Source organism: Camellia sinensis, chromosome 14 (assembly GCF_055761805.1).
Source record: "Camellia sinensis isolate YWXY chromosome 14, ASM5576180v1, whole genome shotgun sequence".
NCBI lineage: Eukaryota > Viridiplantae > Streptophyta > Magnoliopsida > Ericales > Theaceae > Camellia > Camellia sinensis.
In genome coordinates, this window is record NC_138974.1 from 29882501 (window position 1) to 29892860 (window position 10360).

General features: G+C 37.6%; 2 long non-coding RNA genes across 6 annotated transcripts in view; one reads left to right on the forward strand and one right to left on the reverse strand.

The window, feature by feature from the left end:
• LOC114292053 (uncharacterized) overlaps positions 1-2335 on the forward strand; it is a 2972-nt gene extending 637 nt beyond the window's left edge. For all 4 annotated transcript variants that reach the window (XR_014351163.1, XR_014351164.1, XR_014351165.1 and 1 more), the window contains 4 exons: positions 56-93; positions 898-1010; positions 1460-1490; positions 2127-2335. This is a non-coding gene — a long non-coding RNA (uncharacterized LOC114292053). The remainder of the gene's footprint in view (positions 1-55; positions 94-897; positions 1011-1459; positions 1491-2126) is intronic.
• LOC114299615 (uncharacterized) overlaps positions 1-9284 on the reverse strand; it is a 23458-nt gene extending 14174 nt beyond the window's left edge. For both annotated transcript variants that reach the window (XR_014351162.1, XR_014351161.1), the window contains exons 1-2: positions 8975-9284; positions 7819-7897 (exon numbers count right to left, since the gene is read on the reverse strand). This is a non-coding gene — a long non-coding RNA (uncharacterized LOC114299615). The remainder of the gene's footprint in view (positions 1-7818; positions 7898-8974) is intronic.
• Between the last annotated feature and the right edge of the window lie 1076 nt (positions 9285-10360).

The window sequence follows — 10360 nt, forward strand, 5'->3', positions numbered from 1 at the left end:
ATTGTTTTCATTATTCTAATTTCACCTTTATTTTATTATGCTTTTTGATGAACAGTCATTGAATAAGAACAATAATAAAGATATGCCATTGAGGTAAGTTCTCAAATTTTAATGAATTCTCTTTTCCATTGTAGAGTTTCTACGGCGTAATAATAAATTTTAAAATTTAATTTTGTTTTGTAACCAATTTCTCAACTTGTTATGTAGAATTATGTTCTCTTGATGAATGTTATACTTTTACTTAACTACCAAATGAATGCAATTGACACATAAGTTAACCGTATATGCAACAGAAGGCATTTTTTTATCAGTAATTTGCAGCAAAAGACAATGTTTTAAACCATTGATTCCCTATTCTATGATGTACAGGACTATACCATTGCAAAGTCATTTCATTTTCATATGTTGCCTTTTCTAACTTTTTCCTAATAATTCCATTTTCTGTATCGTCTTTTCTTGTAACACCACTCATCCATATCAACTTTCTCATCCATATCAACTTTCGCTGATCCAAAAAAAAAAAACTCTCATTTCAACTACACATTTTTTCAATATGTTTTTTCCCCTTAATTGCCTAGTATTTAGTAGCATACATCATAACAGGTCTTATAGTAGTCCTATAAAAATTTCCGAATAGGAATCCCACGATTATGCAACACTCCTAATGTATTCCATTTTATTCATTTCTCTCTATGGGTTGCATCCTTTAACAATCACTCCATCTTTATGAATAATTGACTAAAGATGTCAAAAAATTTATCCATTTCACCCAACGGGTTGCATCCTTCACAATCTTTCCATCATTTTGAATAATTGACTCAAGATGTCAAAAATGGCTGCTTTAGAGGATTGCAATGGGACTAAGTCCAGATGGTTTTCCTGTGGTTTTCTTGCTAGATTCAAGGAACTTCATCAGAAAGGATATTGTGGATATATTCAATCATTCTCATGAAAGGCTCCTTTGAAAGAAGTTTGTTTCACTTTCATAGCATTGATTCTAAAGAAAAGAGGTATTATAGAATTGAAGGACTCCACGCCTATTAGTTTGGTCGGTTGTGCTTTGTAAGTTTTTTTGTATAAGTGCTAGCATTACGATTGAAACAGGTTGTGGGTAAGGTTGTTTTTGAGACCTATAATGCTTTTGTGAGAGGGAGGCATATCCTTGATGCGATTTTTGTGGTCAATGAGGTGATGGATTTTATATTGAAATGTTATATTTATATAGTGCTTAAATTATTGCTTTTGCACTGATCATCTCATTGTGTTTGAGTGAACAAATGGGTTTGGTAGCATTTGAATTGATGGGATTAAGCTTATACATTCAATACTCAATCATTCAGTATTTTTGTGGGGACTCCGAGCTTTTAAATGACATGTTTTTTTTTATCATATGTTGTATGTTTCCATTTTCTTTTTCTGGGTTTATTTTCTACTGAGTTTGAAATTCATATGTAAACAGGTATGTTTACAAGAGGCAAAGGACAAGCAAGGTATGTACCTAGACCCCATGCGCCTACACCCCATGCATCCACTAAACCAGTTCGCTCATCCACTCAATCAACACCTGCACCCCATGCATCTATTAAATCAATTCGATCATCTATGTTGCACCCATTTACATCAGAATCTGTTCATGAAGTTACATCACAAGTTTCACAATCAGATACTTCTAGCACACATTGCAGCATTGATGGTTTGTAAATATTTTAAGTTTTATGTTTTGTTTTGGTTGGTCTCTTTATTTCAATCCATATATTAACATGATACTTTTTCATTGTTTCATTGTTTTGTAAATATTGAGCATGAATTCATAGCTTAGCATCAATAATTGCAGTTTACTAGTGGACCATTAAGCCTTAATTCAGTACTCTGCATCTCTGAGGAAGCAGAATTGAATAAATTTAGGGGGAAAAATTAAAATAGTTGAGTTCTAAATTTGTTTTCTATGCATTTGATTTAGAATATGAGGAAAATCAGTTTAATTTTTTATTTCATATAATGATTTTGGGTTTCTGGGAATTTTTTTGTGCTCTTCAGATTGAGCACAATCAGTTTAATTTTTTTATTTCACCAAAGTATTAATCCAAAATAAGTAAATGTAACTTCTTTTCTTCTATGATTGGCAGGAATGGGAACACAAATGCACTGTGAAAGCTACCTACTTAGATATTACTCCATGATATTGATTTGTAAAGATTCTGTTTCTTGGAATTCTCTGATAGCTGGTTATTCTGAGAATGGGATTCTAAGAATGGAATTTTTTGTGAGGCCACTGTAATGTTTTCACAGATGCGTGATTTCTTGATAAAGCCTAATAAATATACTTTTGCTAGCATTCTTTGTTGATTTTTTGGTGTTGTTCAATTTTAATTTGGAGATGAATAGATGGTTTGTAGATATGTTTGATATTTTCTGTTTGGTTGTTGATTATTTTCTGTTTGGTTGTTGAGCATGTCTAGTGATATGTTTGATATTTTCTATTTGGTTGTTGAGAAATCAAGAAAGGAATATAAGTTGATGTTCAAACTAGTATTTTTAGAGTAATTGTTACAAAATCAAAAAGCCAAAAAAAAAAAAAAATTATTGCAAGTCAGTTTTAGCTGGAATGAATGATGCCATGGACCTGAGACGTGGGATCACAATGGGCTGTTGATGCAGTGGTGACAAACTTGAAGAGCCGAGCACGGATGATTAGCACAGCTGAAGAAATAGCCCAGGTTGGCACAACATCAGCAAATAAGGAGAAGTGATGACCCAGATGAAGATTTGGATGCAGAGGTTGACTAGGCTCTGAGGCTGTTCCCACGACGGTGCATGAGAATGTTGAGGCAAGGAATGATGAGAACAATGGGTCAAGTAATGAAGTGAGGAATGATTTGAATAATGAGGTAATATGTGATGTGTTGGTTGAAGGATTTACAACGACAGCATTGAACTCAAAACCTGAGGTGGTAATGGTGTAGTGGGTTAGGTTTAGTGGAGTAGGTTTAAGTGGGTGAAGTAGGTGATAGGTTTTAACAGCCCCCCGCAAACTCAAGGGGGATAGGAACTAGCCAACTTGAGTTTGGAGAGAGTAACAAAACAAGAAAATAGACGAATACATAAAAGAAAAGAGGATAGGAGACACTGTATGGTCGTGTCAGACCGATGGTGAAGACACTGTATGGTGATGTCATAACGTTGTAGAGGACACTGGATGGTTGTGTCAGACCGATGTAGAAGACAGTTTATGGGGTCATGTCGGACCGTTGTAGCAGACAATGTTGTGACAGTTGTTGTGACAGTTTACGGAGTCTTGCTGGACCCTTGTAGAAACTAACCGAAATCAATGTCGGGACAATTTACAGAGTCTTGTCGGACCCATGAAGGAGCTAACCGGAATCAATGTCGGGACAGTTTACAGAGTCTTGTCGGACCCTTGTAGAAACTAACCGGAATCAATGTCGGGACAGTTTACAGAGTCTTGTCGGACCCATGAAGGAGCTAACCGGTATCAATGTCGGGACAGTTTACAGAGTCTTGTCGGACTCCTAAAAAGTCGCACCCTAAAAAGGTGTGCCCAATCTTTCAAAAAAGGCGTGCCATCAAAAGGCGTGCCCATTCCATAAAAAGGTGTGCCGGACATGATGGTGAGACGCGTGACCATCTTGGTTTGCGCGCCCGTTTTGTTGTCTGTCGGCAAGTGGCGCGCGATGCGCGGATCGGCCCTGGCTATTTAAACCAAGGTTGAGGCGGAGGCTGTGCAAACTAGTCTAAAACCTCTGAAACCAACCCTTCTCTGAAAAACTCTGCGTTTTCGGAGAGAGAAACTTTGGAACACTTTGTAGCCCAGAAAATGGCCTCTTCTTCCCGTAGTCTGCTCACTCTCTTTCCAGACCTCAACGAGTCAACAAGAGAGACAACTGGTGTGGTGGCCCGTGAACCTCAACCAAACACCTCTGGTTTTGCTCCGTTGAACTTTCCGATGCGGTCGGTGGAGCAAAAAATGGCAGTGCAAACAGATATTGAAGCCAATCAGTATACATTGAAGTCATGTGTGGAAACCATGACTGCGGTCACAAATTTGTCGCACCGGCTGCAGAGTAGGACAAATGAGGTGCAGCAGTTAAACGTCCAACTGGCTCTGCTCCAACGCATGTATAAGGATGCGCGAGCAGAGATAAGTGTGCTAAAGGCGAAAAATAAGGAGCTGAAGCGGAAGGCCACCGTGATGTTCCGATTTGGAGGTCCGCCATATGCTGCAGTGGAGGAGCAGGGAGTAGTGATCGTGCCCAGTGGAGTGGGAAACACGGAGGCAACACCGGCAAGGGCCGTCCAGGACGGAGGCAAGAAGAAGAGACCTGCAGCAGAGTAGAGAAGAAAAAATCCCACTGTGGGTGTGGGTGTGTTGTGGTGGTTTGTTTGTTTGTTTGTTTGTTTTTTTTTTTTTTTTTTTTTTTAGAGTGGATATTTGAAAGAGATGAAAAGTGAGTTGGAGAAAATAAATAAATAAAAAAATGAAGTTGGAATCAAACGGAGGAGAGAGGGGACAAGCCCACATGGGTGTCTTGGGAATGAAAATTCAAAGGTGAGTGGAGTTGATTTTTTTTTTTTTTTATAATATCAACTAGTGACATACCTCATCACCAAACACGTCCCACCAATAAGCTTTACAGCTGCTCAAGCACTAACCCATAATACATGGCAAAAAAACATGTGCTGGTACTGTGTTGTAATGTTCAAAAAGAGAGATAAGAAAAGAAAAGAAAATAAGCACCCGGATGAGACATGCCCAGGTGGGTTGATGAATAAAAAAAAATAAAAAACAAAACGAAAAGGTGGAAATATTAAAAAAATGTGGGTAGTGGGAAACATTCTAATGGGAATCATGTTGCAACTGATGAGTTGCCCACAACATATGTTGCTAATGGTAAAGAGAATAATGGGGCTTTCGATGTAAATAAGCTACAAAAGCTAAGAGCCAAAGGTGGGAAGAAAACTGAAACTGTTGTTAACAAGATTTCCAAAGAAGAGCCAAAGAAAAAGATAACAAAAAAGAATAGAGTTTGGGATGAATCACCTCCAGAGTCAAAATTGGATTTTACTGATCCGGTGAGTGAGAATGGGGATGAGAATATAGCAGTTGTGGCAGCAGATGTAGGTGAGAGTATAAAGAGAATGATAGTAAGACTGAAACAAAGAAGAAAGGGTGGTTTTCTTCCATGTTCCAGAGTATCGCTGGGAAAGCTAATTTGGAGAAGGCAGACTTAGAACCAGCATTGAAAGCTCTCAAGGACAAGCTCATGACCAAGAATGGGGCTGAGAAGAGCTGAAAAACTTTGTGAATCTGTGGCAGCAAGTTTGGAAGGTAAAAAGCTTGCTTCCTTTACGAGGATATCTTCAACAGTACAGGCAGCAATGGAAGAGGCCCTTGTCCGTATGCCTACGACAGTGCAAGGCTCCGAATCGAGCTGCGAGATGAAGCCAAGCCCGCCTGAGACTCGGGAGCAATAGCAGATGGATTGGCCTTGTTGCCCAATTTCAGTCGCGCCGCTCCAGCAGGTACCGTGGTGTCGTTGGAGTTATTTTGTGGGTGTTCGAGTGGGAGAAATGTTGCCGCCGTTGATGGCAAAGAACTCGAAGCTATGTGTAGAAAATTCCAGCGGGCAGCGAAGGCAAAGTTGCCGGCCAGCTGCCCGCCGGTGAGAAAAAAAAATACAGGTTCAAATCTTATAGCTCTGATACCATGTAAAAAATAAATTGATAGAGAGAAAATAAATTGTATGTATTATTGATTGATTTATTGAATGTTACAATGATTCCTATATATAGAAGAGTAGGTGGTAGTAGGTGGTAGGCGGAGTAGGTGAAGTGGAGGTGGTAGTGGTGTAGTGGGTTAGGTTTAGTGGAGTAGGTGAGGTGGTAGTGGTGTAGTGGGTTAGGTTTAGTGGAGTAGGTTTAAGTGGGTGAAGTAGGTGATAGGTTTTAACAATTATCAAACTTTTTAGGGATCAATTTTAGTTGTCTCAAAAAAATTATAACATTTACAAACCACTTTTAATTGTTCGTAAAATTAAAATTTTTAGCCACCACTTTCATTTGTCCCCAAAATTAAGACTTTTAGAGACCAATTTGTGTGGTCTCAAAAATTAATTTTCCGTCTCTATAACTGATTCTTTTGCCCTGGCCTGTAATGAGACTTTTAGAGACAAATTTTGGTTGTTTCAAAATCAAAACTTTTTACAACCACATATTTTTGTCTTTAAAAGTCTATTTATAGTGACAAATGTAAAATTTTGTCTCTAAAAATCATTTTTTGGCGACGGAGAAAATTAGTTGGCTAAAGTTTTTCCCAGCAAATATTACACTTTTAGGGGTGAAATAAATTTATCCTTAAAAAACTGATTTCTTGTGGTATCAAGTTAGCTTTCTTGGAAAAGAAAAGAGAATACAAAGCACTGTAGAGAGAGAGTGGCTAAAGGTTGTTTACCCTCAGAGTCTACTCATGCCTTCTTTTCTAGGCTAGCCATGCAGTCCCAGATTGTGCGCGCACTACCTCTGTTGTCCTTTGCTAGATGCGTGGTTGTACTGCCCTCTCTATTCCACACACATGTATATGCCCAAACTGCTAAACAGCACCGGCCATACCACCAAATGGTATTGAGGCATATCAAGAGTGGATTCCTCTCTTCCCGCCATTGGCCCATGTGGCATGTCCAACCGTGCCATTACTTGTAGACCAAAAGCATCACTGTGACCATCTTGATGCTGAGCTGAGTCAAGCCGGTCTCCAAATAGGAACCACGCTCTGTCAAAGCCTTAACGGCATCATCTTGGGCCGGTCAATTGTAGACACGCCATTCGCCATCTCGGCCACATATCGTGGTCCTAAGGCGTATCTCTTTTCCTACAGTCCTGGCCCAAACCGTTGTTAGCTCGGCTGACATATGGCCCTGCCATCGCTCCTAGAACTGTGATGCTAGAGGTAGCTCGGCCTCGTTATGTTGGTTTGGCACGACCCAGCACCATGTTCCGCGTGGGTTTAGCTCGGCCCAACACCACGCTCCGTGTTGTCCTAGCTCGGCCCAATGTTTGGTATAATTCCCCCTCTCAATACCAAAATAATAATAATTATCCACTAACAATGCAAAGAAATTAGTTGGTAAATATCTTGTTGCTTCTATGGTTAGAAGCAAGATGAGAGAGAGAGAGAGAGAGACTTTGTAGGATTTCCAAGTAGCTAACTGTGATAGTACCACAATCTGTTCCTCTTTAAACCTTTGCCAAGGAATAATGTGCCTTTTCCAGTAGTTCCAACTAACCCAAGAAGAAAAATGACTGATTAAATTTTGTATGTAAAATAATGAAATGAAGTCAAGAACATTAGATTTCCAGTAACTTCAAGCTAAAGATGGCACTAATTACTCTTAACTTACCCTTAAGCTATCTTCAGATTCCTCTCGGTAAAATATGACAAATAACATAGCACATTAGCAATTCCTAAATGGGTGCAAACATATGTAATTGAATGCATGCTTAAGTGCCAAATATCTAATAAACATACTCTATTAGAGGTTCTGACAGTGGCGTAAACACGAAACCAGCAACTACTAAATATGAAGGCTGATCCCCTTAAATGCGATAGGGAACCTAGATACAAAACCAGGAACTACTAAATATGAAGGCTGATCCCCTTAAATGTGATAGGGAACCTAGATATGACAGCATAAGGGACCCAAAGTAATTACTATCAGAGCATGGAAGTCTGAAAACTCACGTTATCAAAGAGGATGAGGTATAAATTTGCATCATTACACAATCAAGTTTCTAATTGCTTACCAAATGTACACGTGGATTTAAAACTGATTGAACTTCATAAAAGCTCCTGCTCTTATAATACCGAGCTCCGCAACATCACCTGCAAATGTGAATTTGAACATATCCTTAGTTCTAAATAAGATTCAACGTTAGGTATACATATGTCCTAATGGTCACGAGTGGAACTCTTAGGTCCAGCTCCCAGCCCAAGTGACCATGGATGTGTTAGAAATGCATCGAGTCATTTAGGAATGACTTCATTGAACAAGGGTGGACGAGATATAGGAGAGTCATGGCCAGACAAAAGATCCCTTGGTCAAATCAGAGGGTGTCGAGCCATGCTACTACCAAGCAAGGGCGGCCAAGCGGAGCTGCCTCAACCTAACCGCTCAATGCTCTGGATCATGCCTCGAGGTGCCCTAAGTTTCGACTTATTTCATAATGCCATGGCTTGGAGCTAAGGCGCCAAGTACATTAATTAGCAAGGCAATCATAAAATGAGTCTAGTCCTTCAAACAATAAAATAAACAAAATACATTACAATATCATTAATTTAAGTAAACAGGATAGACTGAATACATGCTCACTCAAATTGGTTTAGAAATTGTTCAAATTGATTAAAAAGTTACAAAATTTTGATGAAATGAATTATTAAAAAATTACTAGCAAAGTAACGATAACTATTCCCATTCAAACAAATACCTCAAATTTGAAAATAATTTAAATTTTAATTTTGTATACCTCAACAGTTCATTGTTGAGTTCAAGACATCCAAAATGATCTTTTTGAAACTTACAAACTATTGTGTGTGTGTGTTTTTTTTTTTTTTTTTTGATAATTCTGTTGTGCAAAATTATGTTCTAGATTCCATACAGAATGCAGCAACAACATTACATGGTTAACAATTGCGACAAACATACATCACAATGCTTCTTTTATACTTTCACTGCACAAAATTAGAAAAAGAAGAGAAAATATCAGTATGCGCAACCAATTGGACAATGAAACCCTAGATAAAAGTGCAGAGGGAAGGCAGTGGCCGAGAAACCTTTCGATGTTATAGAGAAAATTGAGCGAGGAAACAAGAAAAGAAAGGGCAGTGAATAGGTTAGCAACTCTCTTGTTGGGAGTTGGAGAAGAGGCGTTGTGAAGATAGAGAAGAAAAAAAGACAAGTACCGGCGGCGGAGGTGAGCGAAGAGAACCACCACGCCACGGCTGCGACCGCCATTTGAGCACCAATGATGCTGCCACCTACGGACACCAAACCGGTTGACCCAAGGAATGACCGAAATCAAAGTTGGTCCGCCACCTAAGCAAGAAGGCCCACCAAACAGGCGTTCGGAGAAAGATGCTGTGCCTAAAAAAATAAAAATAATAAAAAATAAAAAAATAAAATGAGGGAGATCTTTTTTTTTTTTTCTTTTTCTTTTTTTTCTTTTTTTTTTTTTTTCTTTTTGGAAGACCTCACAATTCTAAGATGATCCATATCATTCTTGATATATCGAGTCTATTTATGTATATATAGAGTCAATATCTTGAATGACAAAGATTATTTTAAAAATTATGAAAAATGGATCTATCATTGTTGAAAAAAAAAATACACGAATGCTAACAAAATCACCAACAAATTTACCAAATTACACATAAAAGTGTGACACTCATACTTAGGTGGGACCTACACCGGGTAAGTTTTTAGCATTTTTTTTTTAAATATTAATCTTTTATTCTATTTTTTATTGTTTCCAAATATTAACCTCTTTTCAAAAATTAAGAACTAAAATAATATGAATTTTTTATTTTGTTCTTCTTTTAAATTCATTAATAACTTAAAAAGTATAATTATGATAATTGATATTCCTAATTTTGAAAAATTAATTTTTTTAAAGTACAATAATTGTATTACCCAAAAAAACTAAATTCTTCAAAAGGGATTATTATTTTGGGATGGATGGAAAAAAAAAAAGATTTGATATCTCTAATGGCGTTGTAAAAAAAATAATAATATTAAAAACACAAAAACATTTACAGAATGGGACACAAATACAAAAGGTGCGTGTGAGACTATTCTCTTATGAGAGGTTTGTGTTACATTTTGTGAATAGTTTATATGCACATAAACTTAGTGGGAAAAAAAAAAACAAACAAACAAACTAAAAAATCCATCAAATCACTTAAAGGTGTGATGTGTGAGTGTTTGATAAATTTTTTGATAACAAATGCTAGAGACTCCCAACAAAATTGCTAATTTTTTTTCACTAAATGCTCACATGGGTGTGATGTGAGGAGTCCGGATCCTCTGCCATGTTTGTCTATAGTGGCTCCTGCGGTGCCCTCAAAACGACGTCATTTTGGAGAAAATTTCTTCAAATTTTTTAAAAAAAAAAAACAAAAAAACAAAGCAGAGGCAAGAGGAGTGTAGCAAGAAGAATTAAGGATGAGGCATCACCAAAAGATTATTAGAAGGAAAAGGCCACCAAATTGATACTTGTGCAACTCAATTGCACTCATAAACAACTAGATTTGACAGAAAATTATTTCATTTGGTTTGAGATTTTATGAGAT